Source organism: Myxine glutinosa, chromosome 1, assembly GCF_964187855.1.
Source record: "Myxine glutinosa chromosome 1, kmMyxGlut1.1, whole genome shotgun sequence".
Lineage (NCBI taxonomy): Eukaryota > Metazoa > Chordata > Myxini > Myxiniformes > Myxinidae > Myxine > Myxine glutinosa.
In genome coordinates this window covers 7,244,842-7,264,809 of record NC_136261.1, presented here as the reverse complement: position 1 = coordinate 7,264,809, position 19,968 = coordinate 7,244,842, and the positions used below count along the sequence as shown (strand labels likewise).

Below are 19,968 nucleotides of genomic sequence, written 5' to 3'. Positions count from 1 at the left end.
CAAGAACTCCTGGAGCCCCTTGATCGTGCGGGGGCGCGGAAACCCCTTGACCGCCTCCACCTTTGCTGGTAAGGGGATGGCCCCGTGCCTGGTGACGCGGTGCCCCAAAATGTCGATCTTGGCGACGCCGAACCGGCACTTGGTGGGGTTCACGATCAGGCCATGCTGGCCCAGGCGTTCGAAGAGCGTGCGGAGGTGGCGGAGGTGCTCTTCACGGGACGCGCTTGCGACGAGGATGTCGTCCAGGTAGACATAGACGAAATCCAGGTCACGCAAGACGCTGTCCATCAGACGTTGGAACGCCTGAGCCGCATTCTTCAAACCGAAGGGCATCCGAAGGAATTCAAAGAGGCCGAATGGCGTAATGACGGCCGTCTTCGGGATGTCCTCCGGCCTGACGGGGACCTGGTGGTAGCCGCGTATGAGGTCCACCTTGGAGAAGCAGGACATGTTCGCCAACTGGGCGGAAAAGTCCTGGATGTGGGGGACCGGGTAACGGTCGGGGGTGGTGGCATCGTTGAGGCGGCGGTAGTCCCCGCACGTCCGCCATCCCCCGCCAGGCTTCGGCACGATGTGTAGCTGCGACACCCAAGCACTCTTGGAGCGCCGCACGATGCCCAGCCGCTCCAGCGTAGCGAACTCCGCTCTCGCCACCGCGAGCTTCGTCGGTTCGAGGCGGCGGGCCCGGGCGTAGACCGGTGGCCCGACGGTGGGTATGTGATGTTCCACACCGTGCTTTACGGCCACCACCGAGAAGGTGGGCCACATGAGGGCCGGGAAACTGGCGAGGAGGCGGGTGAACTCATCCGCTGCCGGGAGGGTACAAACCAACCTCGCCGGGACCGAACCGCTCAGCAAGCCGCTTGGCGAGCCGCTCGGTGAGCCACTCAGTGAGCCGCTCAACGAGCTGCTCAGCGTGCAAGCAAGCGAGCTGAACGTTTCAGCCTGGACGAGGCGTCTGTTCTGTACGTCTACCAACAACCCGTTTGCACAGAGGACGTCCGCACCGAGCAATGCCATGGGCACGCTAGCGGTTACGAATGTCCACGTGAAGCGTTGCCCTCCGAACCGCAGGGAGAGGCAGCGCTTCCCGAACGTGTGTATGGGTGTTCCGTTGGCTGCAAGCAACGCGGGGCCCCGGCCCGCGGTGTGCTTGTCGGACGTAGAGGCAGGGATAATGCTCACCTGTGCACCCGTGTCGCATAGGAAGCGGCGCCTGGACAAGGTGTCCGTTATAAAAAGAAGGCTGCCGGAATGGCCGACGCTCAGGGCTGCTACCGAGCGCCGGCTTGGCAGTTTCCCGACTTGCCGAACGAGCACGGCGGGCGACAACTCCTCGCCTTGTGGCCAAACCTGGCATGGAAATGGCACCAGGTTTGCGGTGAAGGCGGAGGCCGTGGTTTTCGCGGTGGTGGTGGGCGGGGCGTGGCGGCGGCCACGCGGTGTGCATCAGCCTCGGGATCCACGAGGTGTGGTGCATCAGCATCAGCATCAGCCCCGTGATCCGCGACGGCCGCACCGAAGCTCGCCCGCATGTCACACGCCGCGAAAAACTTGTCGGCCTCGATGGCCAGCGCGCGGGGTTCCTTTATCTTGGAACCGGCCAACGCGAGGCGTACCTGGGCCGGTAGCTGGCGTAAAAAGAGCACCCGGAATAAAAGATCCGGTGCTTTGTCCCCCAGGAGCGACAGCATATGGTCCATTCGGACCGATGGTCGCGTGTCGCCGAGGTCGGGAAGGTCCAGGAGACGGTTGGCCCGTTCGTCCTCTGTGAGGCCGAACGTGGCGATGAGGCAACGCTTGAGCGCCTCGTATCTGTGGTCGGCCGGTGGGTTCCGCAGGACGGACACGACGCGGGCGGCTGTGCCGGGCCCGAGGGCGGCGATGACGTGGAAGTAGCGCGTCTCGTCCGCCGTTATGCCACGAAGCTGAAACTGGGCTTTGGCCTGCATAAACCATATCTCCGCCTGAGCTTCCCAAAACTCAGGGAGTTTCACCGTTGCCGCATTGCTGCTCGTCATGGCGCGTTCTGTAGATCAGCGTCGGCTGAACTAGTCGAGGTCACCAATGTAGTGCGGTGCTATGTGCACAACTTGTCTTGCCAATAAAGGAAGCAACAACGAACGTAATCAAAAGAGTCTTTATTCTAAGGATCACACTATAGCACTGCCGTGCTCGGGGCTGTGTGCCCCGTGTATATCCCGAGGCCACGCCTCTCCTCGGGCGTGGCCGACATCCTCCTGGTGCGCGGAATGATATCGCGCCAGCGAGCCATCGTGTCCGCCACACTGGAAGTTAAAATATAGCAGTTTTCTGTCCATTACGTCATTACGTCTATGATGTCATTACGACGGCTGAATCCACCGACCAACATTTTAATTTACATGAAGGCCTTCACCCGCTCACTATGGGAGTGGCACTAAGTGTCATTCATCTTTGGAGTATATAGATTACAGTCGATCTATGATTGGGTCTCAAGAACATTGGGTATGTGTTCATTTCCCAAGTTTCTTGTGGAGAGATCGTCAAGTGGTTTAAGCATTCGAGCAAGCCCGCCATTCAAAACCGTTAAGGAACACCTGGCTTGTCAAGCGCTAGCTAGCTGCTTGGTAAATGAGCACACCTCCAACCCTTGTGAGTTACATAGATTACAGTAGATCTTCGCTCAGTTCTGCAAGTAAAACTTACCTCACGGATGTCGGGATTCCTCTAAATTTCAAGTGATTCTTCACCTTTAAGGGATGGGGCGAAAATAATACACAGGTATGGCATGATATCTCAAAACGTTGTGAACGAGTTAAGACAAAACTCGGTGGATGATGAGTCGGTTGGGTGACAAGAACAAGCCGATTCGATTTTGGTTCAGGTCCGGATCCAGATCCAGCCTATCAGTGGATACAAATCGTAAACTTTCAATCCCGACAAATCTCTTTGCCGTGAATGGACGTAACGTTAATTACAAACTGGTCAAACAAGTGGAACATGTCTTTCAATCCTGAGAAATCTCACACCCTCACTTTGTCTCTCCGAAAAGACCGACTGGACAACCCTCCCATCTACTTTCTGAATAATCCTCTCCAAGAAGTTCTGTCGCTCAAGCTTTTTGGTCTCACTATCTGCCATGATCTTTCCTGGAAAAACCACATTTCCAAGCTGGCCTCCAAAGCCAGTCGCCGACTGGGCATCCTCCGTCGTGCGAAGTCCTTCCTTGGCACACCTGAGCTCCTCACCACATACAAGGCTTTCATCCGCAGCTCAATGGAGTACTGCTCTCCCCTCTGGGCTGGTGCTCCTGCCTCACACCTAGCTCGGCTTCACGCTGTTGAAACCAAAACTTTCAGAATCATTGGAATCTCCTGCGATGAAGCTGATTCTGAGGGCCTTTCACTTAATCACCACAGGCAGGTTGGTGGTCTTTCTGTCTTCTACCGACTCCTCTCCGGCCTTCCTTCCCCAGCTCTCTCTGGGCTCTGTCCCCCAAATATTCCTACAGCTCGCACAAGATCTGCCAGCAACCCTCTTCTGGTGAAACTGCCAAAATCAAGAGTCTCTGCTCACCTTCACTCCTTCATTCCTCTTTTCTCCCGCCTCTGGAATAAACTCCCTCACTCTCTTCAATCCCACTCCCTCCTCCAGGTTTTTAAAACAGCTGTTCACCACCATCTCTTATCTTCCCCCATCCAAAACCATGATCTTTTCTACCCCTCCCCCCCCCCCCACCACCCCCCTTCCCCCCGCCCCACGCTAATACACTCCGAATCCCCCTCCTTCAAATTGCGACTTCATTACTGAAATTCCTAGTAGTGTTCATTTGCTTTATTCCGTGTACCCCTCCTCCCTCCCCCCAGCCCTCTCTCTTCCACAGATCTACCGATGTCCCTGTTCTCCACTGTTGTGCTTGTATGTTTTCCTCTCTCTCCCCCTCTAGTCTCCCGCTCCCTTTATTGTATCGTTTTTTTGTGTCCGTGCATGTTTTCAAGTTCAATGTGTTAGCTCTTTCACGAGCCTTGACTGTTTTTACAAAAATAAAAAGAAACAAACAAAAAACAGTTTAGCTTGACTGAGGTATGCGCTCGATTGAGTGCCCTTTTAGTTGGTTATATTTCCACAATAATGTCACAACAAACTCCGCCATGACTGTGTTTTCACGTACGGTGTGAATGTACGTGAATTGTGAATTGATGAATATATGATGTGAATGTGAATAGCAACCTCGTATGCAACACCACACTTCATCTTGCTTCTCTAATGAGAACCCTTTCACCATGGATGACCAATCAACTGAATACTTTTCCATTTAGGCCTCTGGTGAAGCCTAAGAGCTTGTGCTACAACTACCACGACGTACAAAGATCAAGGTCACCAATGATGTCGGTGGAAGTCAGTGCAGGTTTACAGTTTCCTGACTCGATAATTGAGGGAGATGTTGACGGGAGTAGACTGTAGAATAAAGATGAATGTATTAATTTGCCATTTAAGGTTCACCAATAATTCCTTTTGGGGTGATAGGGCAGTGATGGGGTCTCAGCTGAGACAAGGTGGTCATCCTCACCAATTGGCAGAGCTCCGGTGATCCCACAGTCATCATTATATTGGGCCATTTGATAATCGGGCGAAAGTTGGTCCAGTGGTCCACTGTCCAAACGTTGGTCCCTCATTGGTGGATTAACACCCGACATTGGTGAAACATCATCAGTATCCTTAAGGTCAACCACATATTTCCGTCTAAAATCCAACATTGATCCAATGAATGACCAACTGCCACAATTCCGACCTCATCCCAACATTGATCCAATGAATGACCAACAGCCATGATTCTGACCCAAGCCCAACATTGATCCAATGAATGACCAACTGCCACAATTCCGACCTCATCCCAACGTTGATCCAATGAATGACCAACTTCCATGATTCCGACCTAATCCCAACATTGATCCAATGAATGACCAACTGCCACGATTCCGACCTAATCCCAACATTGATCCAATGAATGACCAACTGCCACGATTCCGACCTAATCCCAACATTGATCCAATGAATGACCAACTGCCACAATTCCGACCTCATCCCAACATTGATCCAATGAATGACCAACTGCCACGATTCCGACCTAATCCCAACATTGATCCAATGAATGACCAACTGCCACAATTCCGACCTCATCCCAACATTGATCCAATGAATGACCAACTGCCACAATTCCGACCTCATCCCAACATTGATCCAATGAATGACCAACTGCCACAATTCCGACCTCATCCCAACATTGATCCAATGAATGACCAACTGCCACAATTCCGACCTAATCCCAACATTGATCCAATGAATGACCAACTGCCACAATTCCGACCTCATCCCAACATTGATCCAATGAATGACCAACTGCCACAATTCCGACCTCATCCCAACATTGATCCAATGAATGACCAACTGCCACAATTCCGACCTCATCCCAACATTGATCCAATGAATGACCAACTGCCACGATTCCGACCTCATCCCAACGTTTATCCAATGAATAACCAACTGCCATGATTCCGACCTAATCCCAACATTGATCCAATGAATGACCAACTGCCACGATTCCGACCTCATCCCAACGTTTATCCAATGAATAACCAACTGCCACGATTCCGACCTCATCCCAACATTGATCCAATGAATAACCAACTGCCATGATTCCGACCTAATCCCAACATTGATCCAATGAATGACCAACTGCCACGATTCCGACCTCATCCCAACGTTTATCCAATGAATAACCAACTGCCATGATTCCGACCTAATCCCAACATTGATCCAATGAATGACCAACTGCCACGATTCCGACCTCATCCCAACATTGATCCAATGAATGACCAACTGCCACGATTCCGACCTCATCCCAACATTGATCCAATGAATGACCAACTGCCATGATTCCGACCTAATCCCAACGTTGATTCAATGAATGACCAACTGCCATGATTCCGACCTAATCCCAACGTTTATCCAATGAATGAACAACTGCCACGATTCCGACCTCATCCCAACGTTTATCCAATGAATGACCAACTGCCACGATTCCGACCTCATCCCAACGTTTATCCAATGAATGACCAACTGCCATGATTCCGATCTAATCCCAACATTGATCCAATGAATGACCAACTGCCACGATTCCGACCTCATCCCAACGTTAATCCAATGAATGACCTACTGCCATGATTCTGACATCATCCCAACGTTTATCCAATGAATGACCTACTGCCACGATTCCGACCTCATCCCAACGTTTATCCAATAAATGACCTACTGCCATGATTCCGACCTAATCCCAACGTTGATCCAATGAATGACCAACTGCCACGATTCCGACCTCATCCCAACGTTTATCCAAGGAATGACCTGCTGCCACGATTCCGACCTAATCCCAACATTGATCCAATGAATGACCTACTGCCATGATTCCGACCCAATCCCAACGTTGATCCAATGAATGACCAACTGCCACGATTCCGACCTAATCCCAACATTGATCCAATGAATGACCAACTGCCATGATTCTGACCTAATCCCAACGTTGATCCAATGAATGAACAACTGCCATGATTCCGACCACAACCCAACATTGATCCAATGAATGACCAACTGCCATGATTCCGACCTAATCCCAACGTTTATCCAATGAATGACCAACTGCCATGATTCCGACCTCATCCCAACATTGATCCAATGAATGACCAACTGCCATGATTCCGACCTCATCCCAACATTGATCCAATGAATGAACAACTGCCATGATTCCGACCTCAACCCAACATTGATCCAATGAATGACCAACTGCCATGATTCCGACCTAATCCCAACGTTTATCCAATGAATGACCAACTGCCATGATTTCGACCTCATCCCAACATTGATCCAATGAATGACCAACTGCCACGATTCCGACCTAATCCCAACATTGATCCAATGAATGACCAACTGCCACGATTCCGACCTAATCCCAACATTGATCCAATGAATGACCAACTGCCATGATTCCGACCTAATCCCAACATTGATCCAATGAATGACCAACTGCCATGATTCTGACCTAATCTCAACATTGATCCAATGAATGACCAACTGCCATGATTCCGACCTAATCCCAACGTTTATCCAATGAATGACCAACTGCCATGATTCCGACCTCATCCCAACATTGATCCAATGAATGACCAACTGCCATGATTCCGACCTCATCCCAACATTGATCCAATGAATGACCAACTGCCATGATTCTGACCCAAGCCCAACATTGATCCAATGAATGACCAACTGCCACGATTCCGACCTCATCTGAACGTTTATCCAATGAATGACCGACTGCCACGATTCCGACCTAATCCCAACATTGATCCAATGAATGACCGACTGCCACGATTCCGACCTAATCCCAACATTGATCCAATGAATGACCTACTGTCATGATTCCGACCTAATCCCAACATTGATCCAATGAATGACCGACTGCCACGATTCCGACATAATCCCAACATTGATCCAATGAATGACCAACTGCCATGATTCCGACCTAATCCCAACATTGATCCAACGAATGAACAACTGCCACGATTCCGACCTCATCCCAACGTTTATCCAATTAATGACCTTCTGCCACGATTCTGACCTAATCCCAACATTGATCCAATGAATGAGCAACTGCCACGATTCCAACATAATCCCAACATTGATCCAATGAATGACCAACTGCCACGATTCCGACATAATCCCAACATTGATCCAATGAATGAACAACTGCCACGATTCCGACCTCATCCCAACGTTTATCCAATGAATGACCTACATTCCATGATTCCGACCTAATCCTAACATTGATCCAATGAATGACCAACTGCCACGATTCCGACCTAATCCCAACATTGATCCAATGAATGACCAACTGCCACGATTCCGACCTAATCCCAACATTGATCCAATGAATGACCAACTGCCATGATTCCGACCTAATCCCAACATTGATCCAATGAATGACCAACTGCCACGATTCCGACCTAATCCCAACATTGATCCAATGAATGACCAACTGCCACGATTCCGACCTAATCCCAACATTGATCCAATGAATGACCAACTGCCATGATTCCGACCTAATCCCAACGTTGATCCAATGAATGAACAACTGCCATGATTCCGACCTCAACCCAACATTGATCCAATGAATGACCAACTGCCATGATTCCGACCTAATCCCAACGTTTATCCAATGAATGACCAACTGCCATGATTCCGACCTAATCCCAACGTTTATCCAATGAATAACCAACTGCCATGATCCCGACCTCATCCCAACATTGATCCAATGAGTGACCAACTGCCACGATTCCGACCTCATCCCAACATTGATCCAATGAATGACCAACTGCCACGATTCCGACCTCATCCCAACATTGATCCAATGAATGACCAACTGCTATGATTCCGACCTAATCCCAACGTTGATCCAATGAATGACCAACTGCCATGATTCCGACCTAATCCCAACGTTTATCCAATGAATGAACAACTGCCACGATTCCGACCTCATCCCAACGTTTATCCAATGAATGACCTACTGCCACGATTCCGACCTCATCCCAACGTTTATCCAATGAATGACCTACTGCCACGATTCCGACCTCATCCCAACGTTTATCCAATGAATGACGTACTGCCATGATTCCGACCTAATCCCAACGTTGATCCAATGAATGACCAACTGCCACGATTCCGACCTCATCCCAACGTTTATCCAATGAATGACCTGCTGCCACGATTCCGACCTAATCCCAACATTGATCCAATGAATGACCTACTGCCATGATTCCGACCCAATCCCAACGTTGATCCAATGAATGACCTACTGCCATGATTCCGACCCAATCCCAACGTTGATCCAATGAATGACCTACTGCCATGATTCCGACCCAATCCCAACATTGATCCAATGAATGACCTGCTGCCACGATTCCGACCTAATCCCAACATTGATCCAATGAATGACCTACTGCCATGATTCCGACCCAATCCCAACGTTGATCCAATGAATGACCAACTGCCACGATTCCGACCTAATCCCAACATTGATCCAATGAATGACCAACTGCCATGATTCTGACCTAATCCCAACGTTGATCCAATGAATGAACAACTGCCATGATTCCGACCTCAACCCAACATTGATCCAATGAATGACCAACTGCCATGATTCCGACCTAATCCCAACGTTTATCCAATGAATGACCAACTGCCATGATTCCGACCTCATCCCAACATTGATCCAATGAATGACCAACTGCCATGATTCCAACCTCATCCCAACATTGATCCAATGAATGACCAACTGCCATGATTCTGACCCAAGCCCAACATTGATCCAATGAATGAACAACTGCCATGATTCCGACCTCAACCCAACATTGATCCAATGAATGAACAACTGCCATGATTCCGACCTCAACCCAACATTGATCCAATGAATGACCAACTGCCACGATTCCGACCTAATCCCAACATTGATCCAATGAATGACCAACTGCCACGATTCCGACCTAATCCCAACATTGATCCAATGAATGACCAACTGCCATGATTCCGACCTAATCCCAACATTGATCCAATGAATGACCAACTGCCATGATTCTGACCTAATCCCAACATTGATCCAATGAATGACCAACTGCCATGATTCCGACCTAATCCCAACGTTTATCCAATGAATGACCAACTGCCATGATTCCGACCTCATCCCAACATTGATCCAATGAATGACCAACTGCCATGATTCTGACCTAATCCCAACATTGATCCAATGAATGACCAACTGCCACGATTCCGACCTAATCCCAACATTGATCCAATGAATGACCAACTGCCACGATTCCGACCTAATCCCAACATTGATCCAATGAATGACCAACTGCCATGATTCCGACCTAATCCCAACATTGATCCAATGAATGACCAACTGCCATGATTCTGACCTAATCCCAACATTGATCCAATGAATGACCAACTGCCATGATTCCGACCTAATCCCAACGTTTATCCAATGAATGACCAACTGCCATGATTCCGACCTCATCCCAACATTGATCCAATGAATGACCAACTGCCATGATTCCGACCTCATCTGAACGTTTATCCAATGAATGACCGACTGCCACGATTCCGACCTAATCCCAACATTGATCCAATGAATGACCTACTGTCATGATTCCGACCTAATCCCAACATTGATCCAATGAATGACCGACTGCCACGATTCCGACCTCATCCCAACATTGATCCAATGAATGACCTACTGTCATGATTCCGACCTAATCCCAACATTGATCCAATGAATGACCGACTGCCACGATTCCGACATAATCCCAACATTGATCCAATGAATGACCTACTGTCATGATTCTGACCTAATCCCAACATTGATCCAATGAATGACCGACTGCCACGATTCCGACCTAATCCTAACATTGATCCAATGAATGACCGACTGCCACGATTCCGACATAATCCCAACATTGATCCAATGAATGACCTACTGTCATGATTCCGACCTAATCCCAACATTGATCCAATGAATGAACAACTGCCACGATTCCGACCTAATCCTAACATTGATCCAATGAATGACTGACTGCCACGATTCCGACCTAATCCCAACATTGATCCAATGAATGACCGACTGCCACGATTCCGACATAATCCCAACATTGATCCAATGAATGACCGACTGCCACGATTCCGACATAATCCCAACATTGATCCAATGAATGACCTACTGTCATGATTCCGACCTAATCCCAACATTGATCCAATGAATGACCGACTGCCACGATTCCGACCTAATCCCAACATTGATCCAATGAATGACCGACTGCCACGATTCCGACATAATCCCAACATTGATCCAATGAATGACCTACTGTCATGATTCCGACCTAATCCCAACATTGATCCAATGAATGAACAACTGCCACGATTCCGACCTAATCCTAACATTGATCCAATGAATGACCAACTGCCACGATTCCGACCTAATCCCAACATTGATCCAATGAATGACCAACTGCCACGATTCCGACCTAATCCCAACATTGATCCAATGAATGACCAACTGCCATGATTCTGACCTAATCCCAACGTTGATCCAATGAATGAACAACTGCCATGATTCCGACCTAATCCCAACATTGATCCAATGAATGACCAACTGCCATGAATCTGACCTAATCCCAACGTTGATCCAATGAATGAACAACTGCCATGATTCCGACCTCAACCCAACATTGATCCAATGAATGACCAACTGCCATGATTCCGACCTAATCCCAACGTTTATCCAATGAATGACCAACTGCCATGATTCCGACCTCATCCCAACATTGATCCAATGAATGACCAACTGCCATGATTCTGACCCAAGCCCAACATTGATCCAATGAATGACCGACTGCCACGATTCCGACCTAATCCCAACATTGATCCAATGAATGACCTACTATCATGATTCCGACCTAATCCCAACATTGATCCAATGAATGACCGACTGCCACGATTCCGACCTAATCCCAACATTGATCCAATGAATGACCTACTGTCATGATTCCGACCTAATCCCAACATTGATCCAATGAATGACCGACTGCCACGATTCCGACATAATCCCAACATTGATCCAATGAATGACCTACTGCCATGATTCCGACCTAATCCCAACATTGATCCAATGAATGACCGACTGCCACGATTCCGACATAATCCCAACATTGATCCAATGAATGACCAACTGCCATGATTCCGACCTAATCCCAACATTGATCCAATGAATGACCGACTGCCACGATTCCGACCTCATCCCAACGTTTATCCAATGAATGACCTTCTGCCACGATTCTGACCTAATCCCAACATTGAACCAATGAATGACCAACTGCCACGATTCCAACATAATCCCAACATTGATCCAATGAATGACCAACTGCCACGATTCCGACCTAATCCCAACATTGATCCAATGAATGACCAACTGCCACGATTCCGACCTAATCCCAACATTGATCCAATGAATGACCAACTGCCATGATTCTGACCTAATCCCAACGTTGATCCAATGAATGAACAACTGCCATGATTCCGACCTCAACCCAACATTGATCCAATGAATGACCAACTGCCATGATTCCGACCTAATCCCAACGTTTATCCAATGAATGACCAACTGCCATGATTCTGACCCAAGCCCAACATTGATCCAATGAATGAACAACTGCCATGATTCCGACCTCAACCCAACATTGATCCAATGAATGACCAACTGCCATGATTCCGACCTAATCCCAACGTTTATCCAATGAATGACCTACTGCCATGATTCCGACCTCATCCCAACATTGATCCAATGAATGACCAACTGCCACGATTCCGACCTAATCCCAACATTGATCCAATGAATGACCAACTGCCACGATTCCGACCTCATCCCAACGTTTATCCAATGAATGACCTATTGCCACGATTCCGACCTCATCCCAACGTTGATCCAATGAATGACCAACTGCCATGATTCCGACCGAATCCTAAGTCCTCTCCATCTCTTTGAGGATGACTCCACTCTCTGCCGCTCCATTCCTCATCCCTCAGATCGGCAGTCTGCAGCCTCCTCACTCTCTGCAGACCTGGACAAAATCACAGACTGGGCAAACAAGTGGAACATGTCTTTCAATCCTGACAAATCTCACACTCTTACGATGTCTCTCCGAAAAGACTGACTGGACAACCCTCCCATCCACTTTCTGAATAATCCTCTCCAAGAAGTTCTGTCACTTAAGCTTTTGGGTCTCACTATCTGCCATGATCTTTCCTGGGAAAACCACATTTCAAATCTGGCCTCCAAAGCCAGTCACCGACTGGGCATCCTCCGTTGTGCGAAGTCCTTCCTTGGCACACCTGAGCTCCTCACCACATACAAGGCTTTCATCCGCAGCTCAATGGAATACTGTTCCCCCCTCTGGGCCGGTGCTCCTGCCTCACACCTATCTCAGCTTCACGCTGTTGAAACCAAAGCTTTCAGAATCATTGGAATCTCCTGCGATGAAGCTAACTCCAAGGGCCTTTCACTCACTCACCGCAGGCAGGTTGGTGGACTTTCTGTCTTCTACCGACTCCTCTCTGGCCTTGCTCCCCCAGCTCTCTTTTGGGCTCTCTCCCCCAAATATTCCTACAGGTCGCACAAGATCTGCCAGCAACCCTCTTATGGTTAAACTGCCAAAATCAAGACTCTCTGCTCACCTTCACTCCTTCATTCCTCTTTTCTCCTGCCACTGGAACAAACTCCCCCACTCCCTTCCAACCCACTCCTCCCTCCAGGTCTTTAAAACAGCTGTTGACCACCATCTCTTATCTTCCCCCATCCAAAACCTTGATCTTTTCTACCCCCGCTAATTTCACCCCAGATCCACTTTTTTGAAATACCGACTTCTTTCCTGGAAGTCCTTGCAGTGTCCTTGTGTTTTATACTTCTCCCCCCCACCCCCTTCCCACGCCTTCTCCCCCCACGCCTCCTCCCCCCAAGCCCTCTCCCTCCCACAGATCTCCCGATGTCCCTGCTCTCAAATGTGTTTGTGTGCTTCCCATTTTCTCCCCATCTTGTCTACCGATCGCCTTATTATATACTTTGTGTGTCTGCTTGATTTTTTTGTGTGATAAATGTTAGCTCTTTCACGAGTCTCGATTCTGTATACAAAAAAAAGGGTGACATATTTTCAAAGCAACCTTGTTCATGAGCATCTTGACTTCATGAATTCATCAAATTCTCTCATGCAAGACAAAAATACCCTTCAAACAATCGTGTCTTTGCAAAAAAACGTTTTATTCTTCAATACGAGGAAGTATTGTGCAAACCGTGGGTGAAATTTCCTGTGTGAAGTATGCAATGCACCTCTGACTCCATTATTTGATTCTTCAGACAAACATCTGCAATTACGAGGGATATCAAAGTCCAGTCTTTGTTTCTAATAACAGTTTTATGTTTCTTTGGTTTTTTTTTCTTTGTTTCTTTCTCATGTTTCTAATAAGAGGACAGTATGACCTGGGTGGGAATACCTGTTACCAGTTAGTAAATAATGAAAGTATTAAATTTTTTCAATAAATTCCACATTCCTGTGCCACCTTCAGTCGAACGTCAGGCATGGACTGCAGGTTCGTGAAGGACTTGGACAAAAAACGTACCCAGTCTGAATGCTGCTATATCCAGTAAATGGCGAAACTGCAAATGGGGAATCCGCGAATGTCACAGATGGAAACCCTGACATCATTTCCTCATTCTTCTTGAAACTCAATATCTCTATTTTCATTCCAAACATCATCAATCATCATTCCAATCACAAATTAATACGATGGTGTTAATCTATCTATAATTCCAGTAATCTCTGTGTGTCTGTGTGTCTGTGTGTTTGTCTGTGACCGCTGTTTCTCGACAACCACGGGTCCGATATACTTGAAACTTGCCAGGTATATTGCTGGGGACCCGAGGATGTGCCTTTTCAAGGTTTTAAATTAATCGGAGAAGTACTTACCGAGCTATGTCCAAAAAACGCTTCAACCAATCAGAGAGCAGCGAGCTATCACGTGTGCCGAACGTGGCGATCAGACTCTGCCTCGGACGGCACATTTGACAGCGTATTCATTTATTTCACGTTGGAAAACTATGTTGCCGTTAAACTATGTTTTAAAACGAATTCAAACTGCGATTAAATTAAAACGATTCATCGTAACTGCGATTTGCGAACTTCCGGACAGTGAAGACTTCACTTCCGGCAGCCAATCACAGAACGCTTTGTTGCGTAGGCGTGGCCGATGTGAGACGAGCGGAGCTGAGCGCGTTACGAGCTGACCGCCATTACGGTACGTAATTCGATTTCTTATGCGCATTATTTCTCCCAATTCAGTCAGAGCGAAGGGCGGAAGCGAAGAGCGTTGTTTTTTTTGTTTACGGGCGTACGGGCGGGGTAGAGCGTACGGGTAGCGTTTTTTTTTTTTTTTGGCAAGGAACGGGCACCCACGTACGGGCAATGCCCTAGTATATCAAAATATAACATTAAATCACGATTGCATTGAGATATTATTGTTACGTTTGTGGGAGGTAGGCAATACCTTAGTTCAGATATAATTGTATAGATTACCATGCTCCATATGTCCCGATGAAGAAGAAGAACCCCTACGTACATAAGTAGGAAATTCGTTTAGACCGGATGTCGTGTAAGAGTGTTTCTTCATTCCCATCACGAGAGGTGGGGTTATGTTAATTAGTTAGGGATTATGGGTAATTAATCCCCTGTATGTAATGGGCTCTGTTATTTTTCCTCTGTTCCTTATGACAACGCAGCACACACACATAGTAAGAAATCACGCATTTATAACACGAAATAAAAGCAACCGGAACAAGACGTTGAACAATACTGCTGGCACTGCCAGCCGCGACATCGCCACATAAAGCAGGCAGGGCTGTAAGGCCACGTCCCGGAGAGCAGTGATTGGTCCGGGACCATGGAGTGATGGGATGGTGGCCGCTGATTGGGGAGTGCGCGAACGTCATCAAAGGAGGTGGAAGACCGGGGAATAAAAGACTTGAGTCCTGACATTTTGTCCTCTTCTCTTGCGTGAGGGGGATTCAATGACGAGAACGTGAACATTTTGTAGCGCTCTTGCGCAATTTGATTTGATAGAAAGCGGTTTGTGTTGGTTCGTGTTGTCTCCTCTTGGTTTTTCTCTCGGTTTTCTGGCTTTGATAACGAACGGTTGTCGACAAGCTCTCTCTGCTTCGGGATTTCACGACGAACAGTCACAGTTCATAATTCTCTTGCGCTGAGAGACGTGAGTGCTGGTGAGGCGGATGACGAGGATGAGCACGGCTGAGTGAGCGAGGGTGCGCTGAGACCTACTTCCCGCCAGGGCCTGTGCCGCGCCCGGATTGCGCGCTCGGGGCCTGGACGATTCCCGACGGAGTTCAAGAGCCGCTCAGAGCTAAGTGCCCACAAAATAACACATTTTATTTTCCAGTTATTCTTCCCTTTGTGCTGTATACGGGTCTGTGTGGGGACGTCCCATTTAGGAATCATAGTTTTTATCGTGCATTATTTTGTTACCGGCATTTCTTTAATAAAGCCGGTATTTTTGTACAGTTAAATCCTGTGTCGGTTTTGAATTAATCATCGTAGTTGCGAAGACGGCCGGTGGAGCCGTGCAGGTAAGCGCTAACGGCTCTTCCCCCCTCCCCCCCCCCCCCCCCCCCCCCCCCCGCGCGCATAACGAAGGTCCGTCATTGGATTGAACCCCTTGGAGCTAAAGCTCGTTTGGACATCTGTCGGCCTGCGGTGTTCACTACAGGGTAGACACACGACATTATATTATCAAACCATTGAACCATCGTCATCTGTTCACTTCCGGAATTGGGAGCAACATCCTTGTCGATTGCATTTCGAAATCATAATTGTATTGAGGAATCACTGAAACCTCCTACCTACCTTACGACACCTGCCGGGACCCCAAAACGTTCCACGGAAGGTTATTATATTTACTTTTAGTAAAGTATGTAAATGTCATGGTAACTAAACACTGTCCCCCTGTCATGTGACCAGATCCCTAGCTCTGATTGGTGGACGTTTGTGAGGGATATACGGACAGACAAACACCGTTCTCGACGGCTTTGCCCTCAGGCTACGGCTACAATTTTATGGGAAATAATCTATTAATCTTATGTCCGGTCCTCATGGTGTAGTAAGTAGCGTACCTTGGTTACAGGAACTGCATCTCATACATGGAACCAGTTTTGAAAACTTGCACAGCCGGTTGCTTTCAGTAAAGACTTTAGTCTTGAGCAATCAAATGGAGGCTTTGTGCTGATGAACATTAATCACGTGACCATTTGAGCACTAACATTGGTTGGTTGGTACACGTCTGCACTGCCATGTCGAGCCTGGGTTCGAATCTTGGCCGAGGTACAAACCGCCATCCTGGTGTCTCGCAGGCTGGGTGATTCATCAACGTGTACAGCCTTAAACTGGCATCCCGTCTGTTGGCATCTGCCCATCAATAATCCCCGAATGAACATCTACACTACGGATGAGGTGTGCGGTACTGATGGGAGACTGGGGACTTCCAGTACAGCTGACGATGACGTCATATTGCAGTGGACCAAATAAAATAGAATTATATATCAACGATCGTGATTGGTCAGATCGCCCACCTTACCCCGACCCTTCCCCCTCCTGGACTCATCATGCGTACATGGGCTGAACCCCCCTCACCCACTCACTGCGTACATAGTAAATAGATGACTCCACAAATCGCCTCCATCACTTTCAAATGCTCACCTGCTCAAGAATCTGCCGATGCAAAGGGAACATGTGAATTGCACAAAGAGACAAGAAACATGGCATGATGAACTCGAGACAGGAAAAGCAAAGTTTCATTGGTGTAGAAACGTCTTAAAATGCCGAATGTGGTAAATGTTTTACCGTTTACTGTATATTTACTACTTGTTACACGCTTGATATGAAATGCCTTCATTTACTCATTAAAACCTCCTTGTAACTTGACGTCACGTGTGCTGTCGATTCATCTTGCTTGGACCCACTGGGTACAATATATCCGTGGATATATTTGGGGTCATCTACTTATTACGTACACCAAGGTGGTGGAATTGTGTGACGTCACGTTTCCCCTTCCTCCCCAATATTCATATCGGAATTCCCAAACCTCCTTTCTACACCGTGCGTACGTATCCTCAACTTCCTCATCTTCAAGTTCATCTTCATCTTCAACCTCCTCATCTTCAACCTCATCCTGAACACCCTCATCAACTTCCTCATCCTCATCTTCAACTTTCTCATCCTCAACTTCATCTGCAACATCATTGTCAAGTTCATCTTCAACCTCATCCTCAACATCCTCTAACTTCCTCATCCTCAACATCATCGTCAAGATCTTCATATTCAAGTTCATCTTCATCTTCAACCTCATCCTGAACACCCTCATAAACTTCCTCATCCTCAACTTCATCGTCAAGATCTTCATCTTCAAGTTCATCTTCATCTTCAACCTCATCCTGAACACCCTCATAAACTTCCTCATCCTCAACTTCATCTGCAACATCCTCATTTTCAAGTTCATCTTCAACCTCAATCTCAACATCCTCTAACTTCCTCATCCTCAACTTCCTCATTTTCAAGTTCATCTTCAACCTCAATCTCAACATCCTCTAACTCCCTCATCCTCAACTTCCTCATCTTCAAGTTCATCTTCAACCTCAATCTCAACATCCTCTAACTCCCCCATCCTCAACATCCTCATTTTCAAGTTCATCTTCAACCTCAATCTCAACATCCTCTAACTCCCTCATCCTCAACTTCCTCATTTTCAAGTTCATCTTCAACCTCAATCTCAACATCCTCTAACTCCCTCATCCTCAACTTCCTCATTTTCAAGTTCATCTTCAACCTCAATCTCAACATCCTCTAACTTCCTCATCCTCAACATCCTCATTTTCAAGTTCATCTTCAACCTCAATCTCAACATCCTCTAACTCCCTCATCCTCAACTTCATCCTCAACTTCCTCATCTTCAAGTTCATCTTGAACCTCATCCTCAACTTTAACCTCATCTTCCACCTCCTCATCTTCCTTCCCCCTTCTTCAACCTCATCCTCAACATCCTCATCTTCAAGCTCGATCTCAACCTTTTCCTGCTCCCCACCTCATTCCTGAAGCTAAACAAAATCCCAAAGCACGTTAATGAAGTCCTTGCCATTTGGTCGGGATGATGTGAAAGATGTAACATGTTCACTCTTCCCATAATTAGTGTGCACAGCTGTTCTTAATAAACGGTACAAAGGGTGAAAGAATGTGCAATCAGTGCTCGGTCTGTGGCGGTCAGAGGACGTTTCCAAGAATGTCCATATTCCCTGAACATGGAGGTTGTGGATCGCAGCGCTTCCTCGTGGGGATCATGGCCGCTCCATCATGGTGTTTCGACATACCCGAATTGCCATGGCTCTCATGGGTCGATTGGAGGCTTCTGAACGATCTATGGTCGTCCTGCCTCGGTGCTGTCCTGATGGTGACGTCATTGTGGAGGTTTGGGAATGGTGTTCCCAGGAATGTTTTCGTCCTGGTGACAAGATGGCCGGTTCTTGTGCACTGGTTCATCACATGGGGACACACTAGATCACTTTACCTTCATTAGCTCTTTATATTCGTAAGACGAACGTTGAGGAATATTTTCTCTGAAAACTGCATTCGCAATCAGAAGGTGCGGAATTGATTGTTGGGAAAAAAAGTCCACGTGGCATCCGTTAGATTGGTTTGTGGTGTGACCTTTCACCGGGATCCATGGGTAACCAAACTGCTTTCGACACCATCACACAGAAGCCGAGAAGCTGCTGAAGGGGTCTTGAGTTATGGTGCCCTTTCCCTTCCGCAGGCTTCTCCGGTGCTCTTGGCACCGACTCAAGGTCTCTGAATTCCAGGAGTGATGGATGCTTTTTCCAGACCTTTCCAATGCAGCCGGAGATTCGGGCCTGCACCGGGGAAGCTACACGACAAGCATCCACAGCCAAGTTGCTAACAAAGCTGGGAGTGTACACCATGGTCAAGGCCCCATTAAGGGTGTGGTACACCATGGTCAAAGCCCAGGTGAGGGTGTGGTACACCATGGTCAAAGCCCAGGTGAGGGTGTGGTACACCATGGTCAAAGCCCCAGTGAGGGTGTGGTACACCATGGTCAAAGCCCCAGTGAGGGTGTGGTACACCATGATCAAAGCCCCATTAAGGGTGTGGTACACCATGATCAAAGCCCCAGTGAGGGTGTGGTACACCATGGTCAAAGCCCCATTAAGGGTGTGGTACACCATGGTCAAAGCCCAGGTGAGGGTGTGGTACACCA

General features: G+C 47.7%; 1 protein-coding gene across 1 annotated transcript in view; it reads left to right on the top strand.

Moving 5' to 3' along the window:
* FIBIN (fin bud initiation factor homolog) overlaps positions 1 to 17,622 on the top strand; it is a 70,994-nt gene extending 53,372 nt beyond the window's left edge. Inside the window, exon 5 of the transcript XR_013623823.1 lies at positions 17,054 to 17,622. The gene's annotated coding sequence lies outside the window, so the exon portion shown is untranslated. The remainder of the gene's footprint in view (positions 1 to 17,053) is intronic.
* Positions 17,623 to 19,968: the final 2,346 nt, after the last annotated feature.